The 24073-nt window shown below is 45.7% G+C and overlaps 1 protein-coding gene across 6 annotated transcripts in view; it reads right to left on the reverse strand.

Moving 5' to 3' along the window:
• LOC106568131 (LHFPL tetraspan subfamily member 2) overlaps nucleotides 1–24073 on the reverse strand; it is an 82100-nt gene that overhangs the window by 39352 nt on the left and 18675 nt on the right. For 5 of the 6 annotated variants that reach the window (XM_045692146.2, XM_014138166.3, XM_082955587.1 and 2 more), the window contains one exon: nucleotides 9255–9334. The exons of the other annotated variant lie outside the window; for it this stretch is intronic. The gene's annotated coding sequence lies outside the window, so the exon portion shown is untranslated. The remainder of the gene's footprint in view (nucleotides 1–9254; nucleotides 9335–24073) is intronic. 6 annotated transcript variants of the gene reach the window in all.

Here is a 24073-nt window from a genome sequence, read left to right on the forward strand (position 1 = left end):
ACTGAAGCTGGAGACTCATATCTCCCTCACAAGCTCACTCACTTCTACCTACTCTAATACTGCACATGAGGATCAACTTCTACCTACTCCTCTAATACTGCACATGAGGATCAACTTCTACCTACTCTAATACTACACATGAGGATCAACTTCTATCTACTCCTCTAATACTGCACATGAGGATCAACTTCTACCTACTCCTCTAATACTGCACATGAGGATCAACTTCTATCTACTCCTCTAATACTGCACATGAGGATCAACTTCTACCTACTCCTCTAATACTACACATGAGGATCAACTTCTACCTACTCCTCTAATACTACACATGAGGATCAACTTCTACCTACTCCTCTAATACTGCACATGAGGATCAACTTCTACCTATTCTAATACTACACATGAGGATCAACTTCTATCTACTCCTCTAATACTGCACATGAGGATCAACTTCTACCTACTCTAATACTACACATGAGGATCAACTTCTACCTACTCCTCTAATACTACACATGAGGATTAACTTCTACCTACTCCTCTAATACTGCACATGAGGATCAACTTCTACCTACTCCTCTAATACTACACATGAGGATCAACTTCTACCTACTCCTCTAATACTACACATGAGGATCAACTTCTACCTACTCCTCTAATACTGCACATGAGGATCAACTTCTACCTACTCTAATACTGCACATGAGGATCAACTTCTACCTACTCCTCTAATACTGCACATGAGGATCAACTTCTACCTACTCTAATACTACACATGAGGATCAACTTCTACCTACTCCTCTAATACTACACATGAGGATTAACTTCTACCTACTCCTCTAATACTGCACATGAGGATCAACTTCTACCTACTCCTCTAATACTGCACATGAGGATCAACTTCTACCTACTCCTCTAATACTGCACATGAGGATCAACTTCTACCTACTCCTCTAATACTGCACATGAGGATCAACTTCTACCTACTCTAATACTACACATGAGGATCAACTTCTACCTACTCTAATACTACACATGAGGATCAACTTCTACCTACTCCTCTAATACTGCACATGAGGATCAACTTCTACCTACTCTAATACTACACATGAGGATCAACTTCTACCTACTCCTCTAATACTGCACATGAGGATCAACTTCTACCTACTCTAATACTGCACATGAGGATCAACTTCTACCTACTCCTCTAATACTACACATGAGGATCAACTTCTACCTACTCCTCTAATACTGCACATGAGGATCAACTTCTACCTACTCTAATACTACACATGAGGATCAACTTCTATCTACTCCTCTAATACTACACATGAGGATCAACGTCTACCTACTCCTCTGTTTTTTGTCTTTTACCACACTTTTTCTCCCCAATTGCATCATATCCAATTAAGATCTTGTCTCATTGCTGCAACGGGCTCAGGAGAGGCGAAGGTTGAGTCATGCGTCCTCCGAAACACGACCTGCCAAACTGAGCTTCTTAACACCCGGAAGCCAGAAACACCAATGTCAGAGGAAACACCGTTCAACTGACGATCGAAGTCAGCCTGCAGATGCCCAGCCCTCCACAAGGAGTCGCTAGAGCACGATGAGCCAAGTAAAGTCCCCCCAGCCAAACCCTCCCCTAACCTGGACAGCGCTGGGCCAATTGTGCGTCGCCCTATGGGACTCCCGGTAACGTCTGGTTGTGACACTGCCTGGGATCAAACCCAGGTCTGTAGTGACGCCTCAAGCATTGCGGTGCCTTAGACCGCTGCGCCACTCAGGAGGCCCTCTACCTACTCCTCTCCTACTGTACACATGAGTGATCCACCAGTGAGAGGTACTCATATGAACAACTACCTCTGTGGAAGATACCAAGGTACATAAAAACATGCACGTGCACACACACACACACACACCAAATACATAAAAACTGTTTCTGTGGTGCTCCTGGGGTGAACCACTGAAGAACCCACATCGATGTCATCGCAAAAAATCTCCCAGATAATAACTAAGACTAAAAAGATAACAACCTTTTGAACCTGATTGATAACATTTATCCCCTATAGAAACCTAAAGGCTGTATCTCTGATCCTGTACGCAGAGAGATCAGAGAGTCAGCACCAAAACAGGCTCCAGATAACAGGAAGATAACAGGAAGTGAACCCCTGACACCCTCTGAAACCTCCCTATCCTCTTCTCTCCTCTGTCTTCTCTGCCCAGGCCAGTGACAGTCAACGGTGATTATTGTGCTTATTGTTTCAGAGGTTTTCCCCTTTTTAGACGACCTACCCAGGTGGTCCAGCCATGCAGGCCAGAGCAGTATCGCTTACACCATGGTTTTCCCTCCATATTGGAAAAACATTGCCCCCCCCAATCCTGCCAGTTCCACTTAATAAATAGACTGGACTGATCCTTCATGTGGGGGGGGGGGGGGGGACAATGAAAACAGCCCATGAGCTTATATACTCCCCAACGGCTGGAGTACATTAGGCTACAATATGTTTTGGCCAGTGATGTAGTGGTAAAAAAATAGGTGGGTAAACGCTGATCGCCATTCACAGTGAATAAAGTAACGTTTCCTATACTGTCAATGCATTTTTCGGCATAGGTGTGTAAATGTGGGCGCAAAATAAAAAAAAAGGGGTGTAAACTGTTTACCCTGCACTACACTAGTTTTGGCCTGAGTACTGGGGTTATGAGCCCCTAGCATATGTAACGCTTACATGGTGAGTAACCTTACCTGAGACCTGAAGACCCCTAAACTAATGCCTCCTCAGGTTTAGTTCAGAGGGCTAACACAGTCTTGTGGCACTCAGACAACTTGGGTTCAAAATCCAGTGGGTCATATCAGCTGACACCTGCTTACAGTAGGACAATAGGACCTTGGGGACAAGACTGTCATTGCACCAGGTCAAGACAGGTGCAAGGAACCCAATACAATACCAACAAAGACAGGAAACTATGACTCTCTTTGTTTGAGAGGACAACGTTAGCTATACGGTCAGGTATTATTATGCAACAGGTATTATTATTTCTCCTAATCTGATTTGTTCTAAATACAATGGAAAAGCAGCATGTGGCAGGTTATGCAAGTTATGTATGTTAAGTTTTAGAATGAATGTCACACATTTTCCTGAGAGGAATCTCTCCTACTATTTCCTGAGTACTTTATTATTTTGCACTTTGGGTTTCGTCCCGCTTTTATATATATAGTGCTTTAATAAACTCAGTAGTTCTAAACCTGTGACTGCCTCTTGCCTACTCCTCTCTACACTTGTGACACAATGACCGACCCTAGAGAATAGGAAGCAGCAGGACATCCCGACCTCTCTGCTATAGGAGTGAAGCTCCCCCACCACGACTCGTGCCTGGAGCACCTCGGGTTAGCCAAGGACGAGGTGCTGGGGACCGTACGCCAGCTGCAGGCTCCACCATCACCTTCCCAGCTCCCCGCGGTCGTTCCAGCCACCCCACCACCATCTACATCACCCAGTCAGATCAGAAACATTCACCTGCCCCTCCCGGAGCAGTTAGACGGGACCCCAGCTCACTGTAGGGAGTTTCTCCTGCAGTGTGACCTCCTCCTTACCCGTCATGCTGGGACGGCCTCCGAGAGGGACAAGATGGCCTTGGTGATCTCGGTGCTGACAGGCTGGGCTCTGGAGTGGGCGCACACCGTCTGGGAGAGGGACGGACCAGAAGTGCAGTCCTATGAGCGCTTTACCCAACTCTTCCATGCCGTATTCGAATACCCTACAGAGGCCCGAGAGGGAGGAGAGCGTCTCCTCCGTCTATGCCAGGAGTCCAGTGTCTCAGACAGTGTCTGAGTACGCTCTGGATTTCCAGACGGTGGCTGTGTCCACAGGCTGGAACGACTAGGCCCTGTTGATGGTTTTCCGCAGTGGACTACAGGCGGACGTCCAGACCTCACGCTGGACCAGCTCATCGCCATGGCTATCCGCCTGGATAATTTCCTGCTTGCCTGTCGTTGCCCATCCTGGGGTTCGGGTCTCTCCCAGAAACCTCCAGCGAGACTGAGCCCATGGAGGTGGGCACGACGCACCTTCCTCCAGAGGAACGTCAACACCACCGTCAACAGGGTCTCTGCTCCTTTTGCGGGGAGTCAGACTACCCCTGGAACACCTGTCCCAGAAGGAGAATCACGTGAGGAAGCGACAGGCCGAGGAGCGCTCCTGCACCTTCACAAGTAGGCGTGGATGTGCCTTGCTCCTCTCTATCCACCCAGCCCGTCCTCCTTCCTGTCACCTTCCCGGACTATCCTGGCCCCCCACTGAGTCCTTCCCTAGTGGACTCAGGTTCTGTAGGCAATTTCCTAGACCGGCCAGTGGCCTTATCATTACGCCTTCCTCTAGTCCCTTTAAAACCCCCTATCCCAGTCCTTGCCCTAGACAACCGTCCCCTAGGAACAGGACTGGTGTGCCAGACCTCGATTCCCATTTCCCTCACAGTTGCTCACAACCACCATGAATGTATCACTTTCCTCATCTTAGACTCTCCTGCACACCCCGTAGTTTTAGGTTTCCCCTGGTTACAGTTGCATAACCCCAGGATATCGTGGACAGAGAGGAAGTTGTTGGGTTGGTCACAGGAGTGTCGGGGTAAGTGTCTCTCTGTCTATCTGTGCCAACTCCTTGGAAAGTCTGGACCAGGTGACCCACATCCCTATCCCGGAGGAATACCGGGACCTACAGGTGGCTTTTTCAAACACTCGTGCCAAGTGCCAGCCCCCTCATCGCCCATGGGATTGCACTATCGACCTACTGCCTGGTTCTACCCTCCCGCGGGGGCACATCTACCCTCTCTCGCATGCAGAGACCGTCCACCTCTCTGGCCTCCTCCAGCTTATTTTTTGTGAAGAAGAAGGACGGAGGTGTCCGCCCCTGTATTGATTACCGGACATTGAATAAGGCAACTATTAAATTCAGTTATCCCCTGCCTCGCATACCCACTGTGATCGAACAGATGCACGCCGCTCAGTGCTTTACCAAAATGGATTTACCCAGTGCCTACAACCTGGTGTGCATCAGAAAGGGGGATGAATGGAAGACCGCACCAGCACCGGGCACTATGGATACAGGGTAATGCCCTACTGCTTGACAAATGCACCCTCGGGGTTTCAATCCTTCATTAACGAGGTGTTTAGAGAAATGTTGGGTTGCTGTGTAGTGGTGTACATAGATGACATCTTGGTGTACTCCACTACACGCGAGCAACATGTCTCCCATGTCAGGCCCATTTTGGAGAGGTTGATAGGGCATCACCTGTACACCAAGGCGGAGAAGTGCCTTTTCTTCCAGCAGGCAGTCTCCTTCCTGGGCTATCGGATATCCACGGCGGGAGTGAAGATGGAAGAGCAGAGGGTCAGTGCAGCACGGTCGTGGCCTGTTCCATCCAACATAAAGGCGGTACAGTACTTCCTAGATTTTGCCAACTATTTCAGGCGCATTATTAGGGGTTTCAGCACAGTGGTGGCCCCTCTTACCTCCCTCCTGGGGAGGCCAACGAAGCCTTCCGTGCACTCAAGGAACGTTTTATGAATGCACTTGTTCTGGCTCATCCTGACCCGTCTCTGCCCTTCATCGTGGAGGTGGACGCCTCCGAGGTTGGAGTAGGGGCTGTTCTCTCCCAACGCAGTGGATCGCCACCTAAACTCCATCCATGCGCCTTCTACTCACGGAAGCTGTCTCCCACGGAGCGGAACAACGACGTGGGGGATCGTGAGTTGCTGGCCATCAAGAAAGCGCTGAAAACATGACGGCTGGAGGGTGCGCAACACCCATTCCTTGTTTGGACGGACCACCGGAACCTAGAGTATATTCGAGCAGCGAAGAGACTGAACTCGCGTCAGGCCAGGTGGGCCCTATTCTTCGCCAGGTTTGACTTTACCCTCTCCTACCGGAAGGGATCTAAGAACGTCAAGGCCGATGCGTTGTCCCGGGTGCATGACACAGAGGATCGGAGGGAGAAAGTGACACCCATTATACCCCTGTCCCGCATTGTGGACATCCGTCGGACATCCGTTGAGCCCTGCGACAGGAGCCTTCACCTGCCCACTGTCCGTTGAGCCCTGCGACAGGAGCCTTCACCTGCCCACTTCCTGCCCCTCCACAGAGCAATACACAGAGACACATCCCCTATGGCAAACTCCACCCGCTGCCGGTTCCACAACGACCCTGGTCCCATCTCTCCATGGACTTTGTCACAGACCTTCCCCCCTCAGATGGTCACACCACCATCCTGGTCGTTGTGGACCAGTTTTCCAAAGCCTGTTGTTTGATTCTTCTGCCTGGTCTCCCTACGGCCATGCAGACCGCAGAGGCTCCCTTTCTCATGTCTTCCGGCACTACGGGATCCCGGAGGACATCGTGTCTGACCGTGGTCCTCAGTTCACCTCTCATGTCTGGAAGGCCTTCATGGAGGGGGTCACGGTCAGTCTCACCTCCGGGTACCGTCCCCAATCAAATGGGCAGATGGAAAGGGTAAATCAGCAACTGGGTAGGTACCTTCGTAGTTACTGTCAGAACCGGCCGGGGGAGTGGGCTGAGTTTCTGATTTTTACAGAATACACACAAAACTCCCTCCGTCACACCTTCACTTACATCACACCCTTTCAGTGTGTTCTAGGCTATCAGCTGACCCAGGCACCGGAGTATGATCGAGGCTCCTGCGGTGGTCGATTGGTTCCAGCGTGCCGAGGAGGTATGGAACACAGCGCACACCCGTCTCCAACGCGTCGTTCTTCAGCAGAAGGCGCAGGCCGATCATCACTGCAGTGTGGCCCCGGTCTTTCACCCCAGTGACAGGGTCTGGCTTTCTATGAAGGACCTGCCCCTCCGCCTGCCCTGCCGGAAGCTAAGCCCGCGGTTTGTGGGGCCGTTCAAAGACCTGAGGAGAGTCAATGAGGTGACTAACAGATTACAGCTCCCCGTCAATTACCGTATCTCACCCTCATTTCATGTATCTCTCCTCAGGCCAGTGGCAGCTGGACCCTTGGCTAGTGCTGGATCCCACGACGCACCTCCCCCTCCCTTGGACATCGAGGGGGCACCGGCTTACTCCGTCCCCAGCCTGTTGGACTCATGGTGCCGTGGGGGGTCTCACCAGTACCTGATCGACTGGGAGGATACGGCCCCGAAGAGCGGTGCTGGGTTCCGGCGCGGGACGTCCTGGACCGTTTTCTCATTCGGGACTTCCACAGGCGTCATCCCGACCGACCCGCACCGTGTCTCCATGGTCGTCCCCAAGGTCGGCAGAGCACTGCTGCTGGAGCAGCGCCTCAGGGGGGTACTGTCACACCAGCCTTTGCTTTGGCTCCCCCTCCTGTCCAGCTCAGGCATTTGGCGTCGCCCGCCTTCTAGCTGCTGCCGGACCTGCTTCTGGCAAACGCCCTTCACTCATCAACCCCAGACTTGTCTCGTCTTTGGGTTTCATCCCGCTTATTTAAATATATACACACACAATGCTGTAAAGTAAGAATGCTTTCAAAAATAGACATGTTAATAGTTTATATCTATCAATTAACAAAATGCAAAGTGATTGAACAGAAGAAAAATCGACATCAAATCAATATTTGGTGTGACCACCCTTTGTCTTCAAAACAGCATCAATTCTTCTAAGTACACTTGCACACAGTTTTTGAAGGAACTCAGCGGGTAGGTTGCCCAAGCATCTTGGAGAACTAACCACAGTTCTTCTGTGGATTTAGGGAGCCTCAGGTGATTCTCTCTTTTCTCATGTAATCCCAGACAGACTCGATGATGTTGAGATCAGGACTCTGTGGGGGCCATACCATCACTTCCATGATTTCTTGTTCTTTACGCTGAAGATAGTTCTTAATGACTTTCGCTGTATGTTTGGGGTCGTCATGCTGCATAATAAATCTGGGGCCAATCAGATGCCTCCCTGATGGTATTGCATGATGGATAAGTATCTGCCTGTACTTCTCAGCATTGAGCAGACCATTAATTCTCACTAAATCCCCAACTCCATTTGCAGAAATGCAGCCCCAAATATGCAAGGAACCTCCACCATGTTTCACTGTTGCCTGCAGACACTCATTGGCGTACCGCTCTCCAGCCCTTCGGCAAACTTCTGCTACAACCAAATATTTCACATTTTGACTCATCAGTCCAGAGCACCTGCTGCCATTTTTCTACACCCCAGTTCCTGTGTTTTCGTGCATAGTTGCTTGGCCTTGTGTCCACGTTAGAGGCATGGATTTTTGGCTGCAAGTCTTCCATGAAGGCCACTTCTGACCAGACTTCTCCGGACAGTAGATGGGTGTACCAGGGTCCCACTGTTTTCTGCCAATTCTGAGCTGATGGCACTGTTCCGATTGCAAAGGGAAGTAAGCATGATGTGTCTTTCATCTGCTGCAGTAAGTTTCCTTGGCCGACCACTGCATCTACGGTCCTCAACGTTGCCCGTTTCTTTGTGCTTCTTGAAAAGAGCTTGGACAGCACATCTGGAAACCCCTGTCTGCCTTGAAATTTCTGCCTGGGAGAGACCCTGCTGATGCAGTATAACTACCTTGTGTCTTATTGCTGTGCTCAGTCTTGTCATGGTGTATGAATTTTGACAGTAAACTGTCTTCAGCAACCTCACCTTGTTAACAGAGTTTGGCTGTTCCTTACCCAGTTTTATTCCTCCTACACAGCTGTTTCTGTTTCAGTTAATGATTGTGTTTCAAACTACATATTGAATTGATGATCATTAGCACCTGTTTGGTATAATTGTTTAATCATACACCTGACTATATGCCAACAAAATCCCAGACTTTGTGAAAGTGTACCTAGAAGAATTGATGCTGTTATGAAGGCAAAGGGTGGTCACACCAAATATGGATTTGATTTAGATTGTTCTTCTCTTCACTCACTTTGCATTTAGTTCATTGATAAATATAATCTATTAACAGGTCTACTTTTGAAAGCATTTTTATTTACAGCATTTTTTCACACCTGCCTGAAACTTTTGCACAGTACTGTATATATATATATATATATATATATATATATATATATATATATATATATATATATACATATATATATATATATAAACTCAGTAGTCCTAAACCTGCAACTACCTCCTGCCTACTCCTCTCTACACTTGTGACAATGAAGTTCTCCATGAGGTCAATAAATCTATTTTGGAATCGGAATCAGATTCAGAATTCTTTCATATCTACTGTTCTGCATGTTTTTGACCATGCTGTGTATACTGAATGTACTAACCTTTTGTGTGGATTCTTGAAGAAGAGTCCGAGACAAACGGTCCCCTTCAGCCCTGGTTACACAAGTCTTCTCTTCAGGATCTGTAGAGGCAACAGAGATTATGCATTATAGAGAATAACACACAAACACATACATGCATACACACACACACACCAAGTGTTTTGTCCCATCCAGTCCCATGTATATATATCGTTTTCTTCGTATATATTTCGTATATATTTTTAATCTCAATAACCATCTACGGACTGAATATACTCTCCTGCAACCCGCCTCACCCAATGTGGTACGTATCTGCTATTTGTTATACTTTAGAACCGGAACCCTCACCAGAAGCTAGCCAGCGAACTAGCCACTGCTAGCGGTCATCACCGTTAACTCGGACATCAGCCAGCCTCAGCCCGGTCAATTTCTGCCAGTCTGAGCAGCGCGATATCAACCCAGAGCATATCAGACTGCTTTTTCTCTACCACATCCCCGGATTCCTACCACAAGCTCTGAACCTTTACACCGGATCATCGCAGCTAGTTAGATGCTATCCGAGTAGCTACTCCTGGATAACGTCTCTGTCCTGAAGCAAGCACCAGTTAGCCTGGAGCTAGCCTCGAGCTAGGCCCATTTCCCGGCTAGCCGAAGAGGTCCATCAGCCAATTCTTGGGCTACAATACCTCATTTGCCAATTGGCCTGGACCCTTTACAGCCGACACGGAGCTCCGCCGATCCATCACGACTGGTCTGCCGACGTAACAGTCTGAGGTGGTTTCAACAGGCTCTTCCGTTGCGACCTCCCCCGGAGGCCCATCTGCTAGCCCCGGCCCGCTAGCTGTCTGAATCGCCATGTCTCCAGCTCGCCTAGCGCAGTAGCACTACTGAATTGGCTCCCTGACTCATCTACTGCTACTCACTGGACCCTATGATCACTCGGCTACAGATGCTTCTCCCTAAAGTCAATATGCCTTGTTTATTGCTGTTTTGGTTAGTAACTGTAGAGCCTCCAGCCCTGCCCAATATGCCTTAAATAGCCCTTTTGTTCCACCCCCCACACATGCAGAGACCTCACCTGGCTAAACTGGTGCCTCTAGAGACAAAACCTCTCTCATCGTCACTCAATGCCTAGGTTTACCTCCACTGTACTCACATCCTACCATACCCTTGTCTGTATATTATGCCTTGAATCTATTCTTCCGCACCCAGAAATCTGCTCCTCTGTTCCGAACGCACTAGACGACCAGTTCTTATAGCCTTTAGCCGTACCCTTATCCTACTCCTCCTCTGTTCCTCTGGTGATGTAGAGGTTAACTCAGGCCCTGCAGCCCCCTGCACCACTCCCATTCCCCAGGCACTCTCATTTGTTGACTTCTGTAACTGTAAAGGCCTTGGTTTCATGCATGTTAACATTAGAAGTCTCCTCCCTAAGTTTGTTTTATTCACTGCTTTAGCACACTCCGCCAACCCGGATGTCCTAGCCGTGTCTGAATCCTGGCTTAGGAAGGCCACCAAAAATCCTGAAATTCCCATCCCTAACTATAACATTTTCCGACAAGATAGAACTGCCAAAGGAGGTGGAGTTGCAATCTACTGCAGAGATAGCCTGCAGAGTTCTGTCATACTATCTAGGTCTGTGCCCAAACAATTCAAGCTACTTTTAAAAATCCACCTTTCCAGAAACAAGTCTCTCACCGTTGCCGCTTGATATAGACCCCATTCAGACCCCGGCTGTGCCTTGGACACCATATGTGAATTGATTGCCCCCCATCTATCTCCAGAGTTTGTGCTGTTAGTTGACCTAAAATGGGACATGCTTAACACCTCGGCCATCCTACAATCTAAGCTTGATGCCCTCAATCTCACACAAATTATTTACCAGGTACAACCCCAAATCCGTAAGCATGGGCACCCTCTTAGATATCATCCTGACCAACCAGCCCTCTAAATACACCTCTGCTGTCTTCAACCAGGATCTCAGCGATCACTGCCTCATTGCCTGCGTGCGTAATGTGTCCGCAGTCTAAGGTCACTGTCAAACGCTCCCTAAAACACTTCAGTGAGCAGACCTTTCTAATCGACCTGGACGGGTATCCTGGAAGGATATTGACCTCATCACGTCAGTAGAGGATGCCTGGTTGCTCTTTAAAAGTGCTTTCCTCACCATCTTAAATAAGCATGCCCCATTCAAAAAATGTAGATCTAAGAACAGATATAGCCCTTGGTTCACCCCAGACTTGACTGCCCTTGACCAGCACAAAAACATCCTGTGGCGTTCTGCATTAGCATCGAACGAATAGCCCCCGCGATATGCAACTTTTCAGGGAAGTCAGGAACCAATATACTCAGTCAGTTAGGAAAGCTAAGGCTAGCTTTTTCAAACAGAAATTTGCATCCTGTAGCACTAATTCCAAAAGGTCCATGGAGAATAAGAGCACCTCCTCCCAGCTGCCCACTGCACTGAGGCTAGGAAACACTGTCACCACCGATAAATCTACGATAATCGCTAATTTCAATAAGCATTTTTCTACGGCTGGCCATGCTTTCCAACTGGCTACCCCTACCCCAGCCAACAGCTCAGCACCCCCTGCAGCAATTTGCCCAAGACCCCCCCCCCCCCCCTTCTCCTTCACCCAAATCCAGACAGCTGATGTTCTGAAAGAGCAGCAACATCTGGACCCTCTAGCTGGGCTAGACAATCTGGACCCTCTCTTTCTAAAATGATACGCCAAAATTGTTGCAACCCCATTACTAGCCTATTCAACCTCTCCTTCGTATCATCTGAGGTCCCCAAAGATTGGAAAGCTGCCACGGTCATCCCCCTCTTCAAAGGGGGAGACACTCTAGACCCAAACTGTTATAGACCTATATCCATCCTGCCCTGCCTTTCAAAAATCTTCGATAGCCAAGTTAACAAACAGATCACTGACCATTTCGAATCCCACTGTACTTTCTCCGCTATGCAATCTGGTTTCCGAGCTGGTCATGGGTGCACCTCAGCCACACTCAAGGTCTGAAACTATATCTTAAACGGCATCAATAAAAGACAGTACTGTACAGATGTCTTCATCGACCTGGCCAAGGTCATTCAACTCTGTCAATCGCCGCATTCTTATCGGCAGACTCAATAGCCTTGGCTTCTCAAATGACTTCCTCGCCTGGTTCACCAACTACTTCTCAGATAGAGTTCAGTGTGTCAAATCGGAGGGCCTGTTGTCCGGATCTCTGGCAGTCTCTATAGGGGTGCCACAGGGTTCAAATCTCGGGATGACTCTTTTCTCTGTATAAATCAATGATGTCGCTCTTGCTGCTGGTGATTCTCTGATCCACTTCTACGCAGACCACACCATTCTGTATACTTCTGGCCCTTCTTTGGACTCTGTGTTAACAAACCTCCAAATGAGCTTCAATGCCATACAACACTACTTCTATGGCCTCCAACTGCTTTTAAATGCAAGTAAAACTAAGTGCATGCTCTTCAACCGATTACTGCCCGCACCTGCCCGCCTGACTAGCATCACTACTCTGGAGGGTTCTAACTTAGAATATGTGGACAACTACAAATACCTAGGTGTCTGGTTAGACTGTAAACTCTCCTTCCAGACTCACATTAAGCATCTCCAATCCAAAATTAAATCTAGAATCGGGTTCCTATTTCGCAAACAAAGCATCCTTCACTCATACCCTCATAAAACCGACTATCCTACCGATCCTCGACTTCGGTGATGTCATTTACAAAATGGCCTCCAATACTCTATTCAGCAAACTGGATGTAGTCTATCACAGTGCCATCCGTTTTGTCACCAAAGCCCCATATACTATCCACCATTGCGTTTGTATTCTCTCGTTGGCTGGCCCTCGCTTCATACTCATCGCCAAACCCACTGGCTCCAGGTCATCTAGAAGTCTTTGCTAGGTAAAGCCCCACCTTATCGCAGCTCACTGGTCACCATAGCAACACCCACCCGTAGCACGCGCTCCAACAGGTATATTTCACTGGTCACCCCCAAAGCCAATACTTCCTTTGGCCGCCTTTCCTTCTAGTTTTCTGCTGCCAATGACTGGAACGAACTACAAAAATCACTGAAGCTGGGGTCTTATATCTCCTTCTATAACTTTAAGCATCAGCTGTCAGAGCAGCTTACCGATCACTGTACCTGTACACTGCCAATCTGTAAATAGCACACCCAACTACCTCATCCCCATATTGTTATTTATTCTCTTGCTCTTTTGCACCCCAGTATCTCTACTTGCACATCATCATCTGCACATCTATCACTCCAGTGTTAATGCTAAATTGTAATTATTTTGCCTCTATTGCCTATTTATTGCCTTACCTCCCTACTCTTCTACATTTGCACACACTGCACATAGATTTTTCTATTGTGTTATTGACTGTACGTCTGTTTATGTGTAACTCGGTGTTGTTGTTTTTGTCGCACTGCTTTGCTTTATCTTAGCCATGTCGCAGTTGTAAATGAGAACTTGTTCTCAACTGGCCTACCTGGTTAAATAAAGGTGAATTAAAAATAAAAACTCCCTTATTTACCCTAATCAGCAGCAAGATTGTGTAATATAGGTTATGCTAGAAATATTAGCGTAAGGTTATGCACGGGAAGTTTGTGGACTGTGTGTGTTCTCAGCATTAGCTCTACTGTTCAGGGGAGAAGGACTAAATTAGAAGGAGGAATCCTTGGGGTTGTTTCAAGGGTTGCTCTGCACTTTTAGGTTGTTCACACACCTTAGTTCCAGATGCACAGAGTAAAAAATCATAACAAAATCCAGGAAGATGTATATCTTCACTAACACAGTGTTTCTGTTTGCTTTTTCAGGTTGGTGCTGAAACAGGGGGATGAATAGCTAGCTGCATTAATAGCTTCCTCCAATCTCTGAATGTGAAGACATTACCAATAAACTCTGTTAAGGGCTGGTTCCTCCCCTTAACGTCCGCCTAAAGTCTGACTTAAGAGAACACTTCTGTATTCGTTCATCAGCTATAGAATGGAAGATCACTACTTAATAGGCAGTTCAATAATCAATACCCTGCAATAAATGTCTCACTGGCTACAGTATATCATGATCTCAGCTTCCTGAGGAAAATAACAACTCACAAAGAAATGTTTTTCTATAGTTATTTTTGGGGATCCAGCTGCTCTGGTGATAACATCTGACCAACAACAGCTTTCAGCCAATCAGATCTCCTTTCCCTCTGGGTTATCAAAGTTACCAGAGGTTCTCACCAGCTTTCAGGTGGATCACATGACACCTGCTGGGCCCTGGCCTTCTAGAACACCCTCTCACCATTTTCAGTTTGAAAATAAAGTGCAATGCACCCCTTAAACTCAGATTTCCTGAAGCAAAGTAAGGTCAGTCAGTTTCCTAGCCAATCCTCATCAGTCCTTCAACAACCCTACTGGCACCACCTCCACCCATAGTCATGTATGCCAAGAAGAGTGGGAGATGTCATGTTCTTACCATCATATTGTAATATCCAGTCAGCTGGGCTGATACAGTTATGACGTTCAGCAACTCAGGGTGGGTTTGGCAGGGTGTATACACACAAGCTTCACACGTCTGCTCTAAAGGCATTCTAGGTTTCCTTTGTGTGTGTGTGTGTGTGTGTAAGTGTGTGTGTGCATTAGGGCTGTCCCTGACTAATGAATATCTAACAAAAAGAGTAATGTGTATTTTTCCATATATAGACACATCCTATGTGTTTTAATCAAATCAAATATATCCACTGAGCCTGTCTGATGCTTTTAAGCAAACAGTTTGATGAAATAATTAAGACACACAAATGAGTAGAGGGAGTCCGACCGCAATTGATTTGATTGTGCCGGGCCTGGCTCAGACTTGCTGCGCTGTGTTAAAAAAAGGCAGTGAGTGACTGTGTGACTAGCATCCGTTGTCTCGCTCTCCTCCCTAATGCAGCGACCACCACAGAACATTAACAGTGTGTTTCGTGCTGTCTGCTTTGCTGAAGCTGCAACATAACTTCAGCCATTTCAGACGGAAAAGTTATGTTACTGAAATCTCTAATTTGTTTAGGAAAAAAATCCCCTGTTCCCTCAACTCTTACTCTCTTTACGTGACACATGTATGCATCACATGCACCTGACCAACAGGGCCTGAACTATAGCATATCATAATCACATCAATACATTTGTTATAACAAACTCTGAACACGGTAACACGTGACAGCAAAATGGATACAGAGGACGTGACAAATAAACTCGAAACTGGGTAATATTTACTGTTTGCACAGGAGGTAAAGGGGAAGTCAGATGTGTGGAATAAATTACTGGAGATCAAGACAAAGAAGGTATGGAGCAAGCGCTACGTGCATATTACAGTGCATTCGGAAAGTATTCAGACCCCTTTACTTTTTCCACATTGTGTTACGTTACAGCCTTATTCTAAAATGGATTAAATCGTTTTTTCCCCTCATCAATCTACACACAATACAGCATAATTACAAAGCAAAAACACGTTTTAATAGATTTTTGCAAATTTGTAAAAAATGTAAAACTAAAATATCACAATTACATAAGTATTCAGACCCTTTACTCAGTACTATGACGCTACAAGCTTGGCAATGTGGGGAGTTTCTCCCATTGTCCTCTGCAGATCCTCTCAAGCTCTGTCAGGTTGGATGGGGAGCGTTGCCGCACAGCTATATTCAGGTCTCTCCAGAGATGTTCAATTGGGTTCAAGTCCGGGCTCTGGCTGGGCCACTCAAGGACATTCAGTGACTTGTCCCTAAGCCACTCCTGAGTTATCTTGGCTGTGTGATTAGGGTCGTTGGAAGGTGAACCTTCGCTCCAGTCTGAGGTCCTAAGTGCTCTGGAGCAGGTTTTCATCAAGGATCTCTGTACTTTGCTCTGTTCATCTTTCCCTCGATTCTGACTAGTCTCCCAGTTCCTGCCGCTGAAAAACATTTCCACAGCATGATGCTGCCACCACCATGCTTCACCGTAGAAATAGTGCCAGGTTTCCTCCAGACGTGACGCTTGGCATTCAGGCAAAAGAATTCAATCTTGGTTTCATCAAACCAGAGAATCTTGTTTCTCACGGTCTGCGTCCTCCAAGTGGGCTGTCATGTGCCTTTTACTGAGGAGTGGCTTCCGTCTGGCCACTCTACCATAAAGGCCTGATTGGTGGAGTGCTGCAGAGATGGTTGTCCTTTTGGAAGGTTCTCCCATCTCCACAGAGGAACTCTGGAGCTCTGTCAGAGTGACTATAGGGTTATTGGTCACCTCCCTGACCAAGGCCCTTCTCCCCCGATTGCTCAGTTTGGCCAGACTGGCAGCTCTAGGAAGTCTTGGTGGTTCCAAACTTCTTCATTTAAGAATAATGGAGGCCACTGTGTTCTTGGGGACGTTCAATGCGTCAGACATTTTTTGGTACCCTTCGCCAGATCTGTGCCTCAACACAATTCTGTCTCGGAGCTCTACGGACAATTCCTTCGATCTCATGGCTTGGTTTTTGCTCTGACATGGACTGTCAACTGTGGAACCTTATATAGACAGGTGTGTCCCTTTCCAAATCATGTCTAATCAATTGAATTTACCACAGGTGGACACCGTTCAAGTTGTAGAAACATCTTAAGGATGATCAATGGAAACAGGATGCACCTGAACTCAATTTCGAGTCTTATAGCAAAGGGTCTGAATACTTATATAAATAACGTATCCGTTTTTTATGTTTAATACATTTGCAAAAAAAAATTACAAAACCTGTATTGCTTTGTCATTATAGGATATTGTGTGTAGATAGATGAGGATTTTTTTGTATTTAATCAATTTTAGAATAATGCTGTAACGTAACAAAAAGTCAAGGGGTCTGAATATTTTCCCGAATGCACTGTATGTGTGCCAAACAGGTGCTGTTAGATTACAATATAATTGTTCTGACCATTTGGAACAATGTAAACAACACTAAATAAATGATGAGCGTACTTTTTTTTGGTAAAGCCTTTATTACAGCAAAGATTAACAGTCACATTCATAAGTGAATGCAATTTCCAAAATGGAACGATTTAGGCTTATTTATTGTTTACGCTAATTATTCAATGTTCACTTTGTTATTTTATTTTAAAACTAAAATGCTTGATTGCATTTCACATCACATCGTGAATGACTCGTATGCTGTGTGATGACATGAACAAATAAATTATTGATTGATACATTAGCCTATATAAGTATTGAAATATAGGCCTAAGTAAGTTTACAGCATCAGTGGCATGTATTCATGGATACCAAGGGAAGCCAGGCTTCCCAATTTTTTTTTATACAAGATTTAAAATAATAATAATAATAATAATAAAAATGTTTTTGTCTCTCTGTGTTTCATAATTTTCCTTCAATTCGCAAGAGGCTGAATGTATCTCACCGGAGAAAGCATCCGAGCAAGCGAAACAGCGCCCCTCTGTCTCTCTACGTGTAGACCAGCATCTATCTGATGCTGTCTGGTACAAAGAAGAATGACATTGTTGCCGCCCGTAGCATTGAACGCAAGGGAAGCCAGCGAGCTCAGCGAGCTCAACTGTGAATGGTCCTGGCGCACGAAAATAAAGTGTCAAGGGAAGCCAGATTGGATTTGGCTTCCCTTGACAAATTGCATTGAGAGCATACGTCATTGACAGAAATGACTTGAATTGTTGCATCTCGTTGTGTTGTTGTCCTCCAGTGGCTAGCTAGCTAGCTAAAATTGGCCCTTTCCTAAATTAGCTATCGATGGAGATAGGGATTTGGACTTGTAGTTTAACTTAATTCTCTGTGCTGGCCAATGATTACAACATCGATGCTGATCGAACCACTAATGAATATGTTGTGCCCCTGGCCTGAGAGGATGGAAGTTCAGTATGTAGCTAGATGTAGAAGGCTAATGTTAACTTGCTATCACTGCCCATGAAGTTAGGCTAGCGAGCAAGCATTTTAGCCAGGTAGCCTAGGACAACAAAAAATAAAAGCGTGTACTGTATGACAGAGGGATAGACCGTTTCGTCAACATGGAAGAGAGGAGGATGGCATTGGTGTTTCTCTACAAGTAGGGTGAGTCAACATGCTTTTCTACTTGCACGAACATGCGCACGCACGAACACACACACACACACAGAAATCAGAATCATGGACAGCCACATCATATTTACATTATGTTGATTGGACTAAATTGTTTGTGGTATCTTTTAGTTGTCGCTGTATTAGACTAAAGCAGAGATGATTTGATGATGTTGAAATGTTGAAGTTGACATGGTGCTGAAATAGTGGAGGCAGCTCCTGCTTTCTTTGTGACTTGAGGTTAACTCACTGTTGTTCTAAATCAATAGTTGTTTAGTGGTCCAAAAATGTCGTAAACATTAACTTGCTTGACCATGCTGTAGGTCATGTAACTCTCTGTTACATGCAATATGCTTTGTGGACTTCACCGGTCGGAGGTTGGTATCCGTTTTTGTGATAAAACTGTAAGGACCGATGCTGGAGTAGAGAAGCAGGTACGGGGACTCAACATTTAATAAGGAACAGACATGGAACAAGACAGGAACAGCGTCAGCACACGGGTAACACAACGACATACGCAATTAATGCAGAAGCGGGGAACAGAGCTGTGGAACAGACAGATATATGGAAGGAAATAACACAGGTGATTGAGTCCAGGTGAGTACAATGAATCGCTGATGCGCATGACGAGGGAAGCAGGTGTGCGTAATGATGGTGGCAGGAGTGCGTAATGCAGGGCAGCCGAGGGAGAGCGGGAGCAGGCGTGACAGTACCCCCACCTTCTAGGGGCGCCACCCGGCGTCTCACCTGGACTAGCCTGACGGGCCGGCCGAGGCATGTGCACTGGACTAGCTGGCTGGGGTTTAGAAGCCCGACAAAACTGCAGAGGCATAGGAACCTGGCGAACCGGCTGAGGCATGGGAGCCTGACGATCTGGTTGAGGCGTGGCAGCCTGATGATCCCGCTGGGACGTGGGAGCCTGATGAGCCGGCTGAGGCGGAGACGCCTGGCGAGCTGGCTGAGCGGTAAAACCCTGACGATCCAGCAGAGGCCTGATGTGGGATGGGCATCTGCCGAGCCAACCGGGGCAAGGAATTTCTTGAGCCAGCTAGGGTGTGGAAGCCAACTAAGGCACCCCCGGTTCCATCAGCGGCGGCCCCCGGACTCGACGTCACCACCAACCAAAAAGTCAGCATTCTGTGAGAACCGACGCTGGGGTAGAGAAGCAGGTACGGGGAGTCAACATTTAATAAGGAACAGACATGGAACAAGACAGGAACAGCGTCAGCACACGGGTAACACAACGACATATGCAATTAATGCAGAAGCGGGGAACAGAGCTGTGGAACAGACAGATATATGGAAGGAAATAATACAGGTGATTGAGTCCAGGTGAGTGCAATGATTCGCTGATGCGTGTGACAAGGGAAGCAGGTGTGTGTAATGAAGGGCTGCCTGGCGCCCTGGAGCGCGAGGGAGGGAGAGCGGGAGCAGGCGTGACAAAAACAAAAGTGTGGGTGAATTGGTATTTCTTATTCTTATTGTCTTGGCCCTTTGGCCTATATATCATGGTCGCAAGGCATATGAATTAACAAATTATAGAGCAAACAACGCAATTATCACAACACATAGGTTGTTGTATGGCTTTTTTGGGTGGGGGGGCTTCGCTTCCCCAATGATTTTACCCACGCACCGCTACTGTACGGTATTAAGACTAAACAGGATGGGCTCTTAGGCCTACAGCTCCATGGTGGTTATACAAGGCTGCTATACTAAGCCTACTAATGATAATGACATTACCTATTATTATATTCATGATCATAATAATAATAATAATAACAATAAGAAGGAGATCAAGGAAAAAGGGTTATTATTATTATTAGAATTTTTCTGAACATTTGGAACAGTGTAAACGACACTAAATAAATGATCAATAATACCAGAGCGGCTGGTCAAACAAAAAAAAGTGTAATGCCTTTATTACAACATAGAAAAGATTAAAAACAGACGAATTTGTGAAATTGTTGCATGAGGCTTGGTGCTCCCGGAATCAGTAGGCTATTAAACAAACACTAAAACAGGCAACAGAAGCAGGATCTGTCTTATTTCTGTAGATATACACAACCATTGAAAAGCTTGGTGTCACTTAGAAATGTCCTTGTTTTTGAAAGAAAAGCATTAAAATTGAAATCTGTCCATTAAAATTACATCAAATTGATCAGAAATACAGTGTAGACATTGTTAATTTTGTAAATGACTATTGTAGCTGGAAACGGCTGATTTTTAATGGAATATCTATTTCAGTAGCATTGATTGTTTGGTCGATAGGCTGTTGGTCGACCAAGATTTCTTTAGTCGAGCAGTAGCAAAACATTTTTATTTTCTATAAAAATCATGGTGTACAAGACAACTGTCTTCGACTGATGGACTGTGCCATCCCCACGTCCTCAACAATGGTTCCATCCACTCAGACAGGTGCGAATCAGACAGTTGTCTTGTACACCATGATTTCTATTTAAAAAAATCAAATATTTTGCGACTGCTCGACTAAAGAAATCTTGGTCGACCAACAGCCTATCAACCAAACAATCTACCAGTGGACTAAATTAGGTCAGCTCTAGTGTGCCTGTGTCATTTCAGACAGACCTCAGTTGATTCCTAACAGTGTAGATTCTAAATTCATTATGAATATTTTCCAACGACAGAGCTGAACACACAAGTTACATTAAATAACCCTGGTCTAGAGGGTTTTCTCCACTATTACAACCCCAGTTACACAGTCACACAGTCACTACAAGCTGATAGTTGTCCATAGAAGTGTGTGACTGTTTCTCAAATGACACCCTATTCCCTGTAGTGAACTGTTCAAATGTAGTACACTATAATATAGAACTGGAAATAAGGTGTCATTTGAGATTTCCTATTTATGTCCACTGTGGGGTCTTTTTTTTTACAGCAGTTAGGGGGTTCGGGGGAAGGGGTGGGGGGTTTGGGGAAGTGAAGTCAAGGGAGGGGGGTTGTGGGGGGCGACTGGGGAACTCTCTGGCCCTAAACGTTTCTCAAGCTGTGACTGAATGGCTGGATGATAGAAGCCAAGGTCAGCACTAATTCACACACACGCACACACACCACACCACACCACAGACTAGCCTCACTGGGCTGTGTGTGTGTGTGTGTGTGTGTGTGTGTGTGTGTGTGTGTGTGTGTGTGTGTGTGTGTGTGTGTGTGTGTGTGTGTGTGTGTGTGTGTGTGTGTGTGTGTGTGTGTGTGTGTGTGTGTGTGTGTGTGTGTTTCATAGACCAAGGGGTGAGAGAGCAAGAGAATGAGAAGGGCCCGAAAGGAGGAGGTAGGGAGACAAAGTAAGGGATCAAGATGTAGATTGGAGAAGGGGAAAGATAGAGAGCCAAATACCAGAACGACAAAGATTCCTCAGAAGATGCTTCCTGTATCATATCTCTCCATCTGTTGCACACTGGTCTTGGTCTCTCTCTCTCTCTCTCTCTCTCTCTCTCTCTCTCCCCTGCTCACTCTCTTCTTTGTGTATCAGATGAATGCTTACAGATGAATGCTTACAGATGAATATTTACAGATGAATGCTTACATTCATATCACTGAAGATATACAGTACCAGTCGAAAGTTCAAGGGTTGTTCTTATTTTAACTTTTTTCTACATTGTAGAATAATAGTGAAGACATCAAAACTATGAAATAACACATATGGAACTAAGTAGTAAGTATATTCTGTATTTGAAATTCTTCAAAGTAGCCACCCTTTTCATTGATGACAGCTTTGCACACTCTTGGCATTCTCTCAACCAGCTTCACCTGGAATGATTTCTCAACAGTCTTGAAGGAGTTCCCACATATACTGTGCACTTGTTGGCTGCTTTTCCTTCACTCTTCAGTCAAACTCATCCCAAAACATCTCAATTGGGTTGAGGTCGGGTGATTGTGGAGGCCAGGTCATCTGATGCAGCACTCCATTACTCTCTTTCTTGGTCAAATTGCCCTTACACAGCCTGGAGGTGTGTTGGGTCATTGTCCTGTTGAAAAACAAACAATAGTCCCACTAAGCGCAAACCAGATGGGATGGTGTATCGCTGCAGAATGCTGTGTGCCTTGAATTCTAAATAAATCACAGACAGTGTCACCAGCAAAGCACCCCCACACCATCACACTTCCTCCTCCATTCTTCACGGTGGGAACCACACATGCGGAGATCATCCATTCACCTACTCTGCTTCTCACAAAGACACGGAGGTTGGAACCAAAAATCTCAAATTGGACTCATCTAATGTCCATTGCTGCTGTTTCTTGGTCGAAGCAAGTCTCTTCTTCTTATAGGTGTCCTTTATTAGTGGTTTCTTTGCAGCAATTTGACCATGGAGGCCTAATTCACACAGTGTCCTCTGAACAGTTGTTGTTGAGATGTGTCTGTTACTTGAACTCTGTGAAGCATTTATTTGGGCTGCAATTTCTGAGGCTGATAACTCTAATGAACATGTCCTCTGCAGCAGAGGTAACTCTAGGTCTTCCTTTCATTTGGCTGTCCTCATGAGAGCCAGTTTCATTATAGCGCTTGATGATTTTTCAGACTGCACTTGAAGTTCTTGAAATGTTCCAGATTGACTGAACTTCAAGTCTTAAAGTAATGATGGACTGTCATTTCGCTTTGCTTATTTGAGCTGTTCTATCCATAATATGGACTTGGTCTTTTACCAATTGGGCTATCTTCTGTATAGCACCCCTACCATGTCACAACACAACTGATTGGCTCAAACGCATTAAGAAGGAAAGATATTCCCCTAATTAACTTTTTAAAAGGCACAACTGTTAATTGAAATGCATTCCAGGTGAGTACCTCATGAAGCTGGATGAGAGAATTTCAAGAGCGTGCAAAGCTGTCATCAAGGCAAAGGGTGGCTACTTTGAAGAATCTCAAATATAAAATATGTTTTGATTTGTTTAGCACTTTTTTGGTTACTACATGATTTCATGTGTCTTATTTCATAGTTTTGATGTCTTTACTATTATTCTACAATGTAAAAATAGTAAAAATAAAGAAAAACCCATTAATGAGTAGGTGTGTCCAAACTGTTGACTGGTACTTTACATAAACTGTAAAGAATGTTTATCTACTTATCGCAATGACTGGAAGTCTATGGGTATCTGCTAGCAGTCATTGCGCTAACGCTAGTTAGCATTGGCTCGCGAAATTACCTCTAACTTCTTTCATATTGGACACAGAGACATAAAAATGTGACGGACCGGCTCGATTTATCAAAATTGGATAAATGTTTTACATTGGATAAAGTAGAGACTCAGAGCTAGAAAATGGTATATCATACACTACAGTTGAGGAACAATGGGAAAGTAATTCTACTTTGTAACCCAACTTTTGAGAAAATGGACCTTGAATGTTTTGGTACACCTACTGGAGAGCTCTTCTTTGTCTACACCCATTCAGTATCGTTCACATCCTCTTAACCTCTCTAGGGTAGGGGGCAGTATTTTCACATCCGGATAAAAAACGTACCCGATTTAATCTGGTTATTACTACTGCCCAGAAACTAGAATATGCATATAATTGTTTGATTTGGATAGAAAACACCCTAAAGTTTCTAAAACTGTTTGAATGGTGTCTGTGAGTATAACAGAACTCATATGGCAGGCAAAAACCTGAGAAGATTCTGTACAGGAAGTGCCCTCTCTGACCATTTCTTGGCCTTCTACACTCTCTTTATTGAAAACAAAGGATCTCTGCTGTAACGTGACAAGGCTCCCATAGGCTCTCAGAAGGCGCCAGAACGTTGAATGATGACTTTGCAGCCCATGGCT

The sequence above is a fragment of the Salmo salar genome, chromosome 01 (genome assembly GCF_965601325.2).
Source record: "Salmo salar chromosome 01, fSalSal1, whole genome shotgun sequence".
Taxonomy (NCBI): domain Eukaryota; kingdom Metazoa; phylum Chordata; class Actinopteri; order Salmoniformes; family Salmonidae; genus Salmo; species Salmo salar.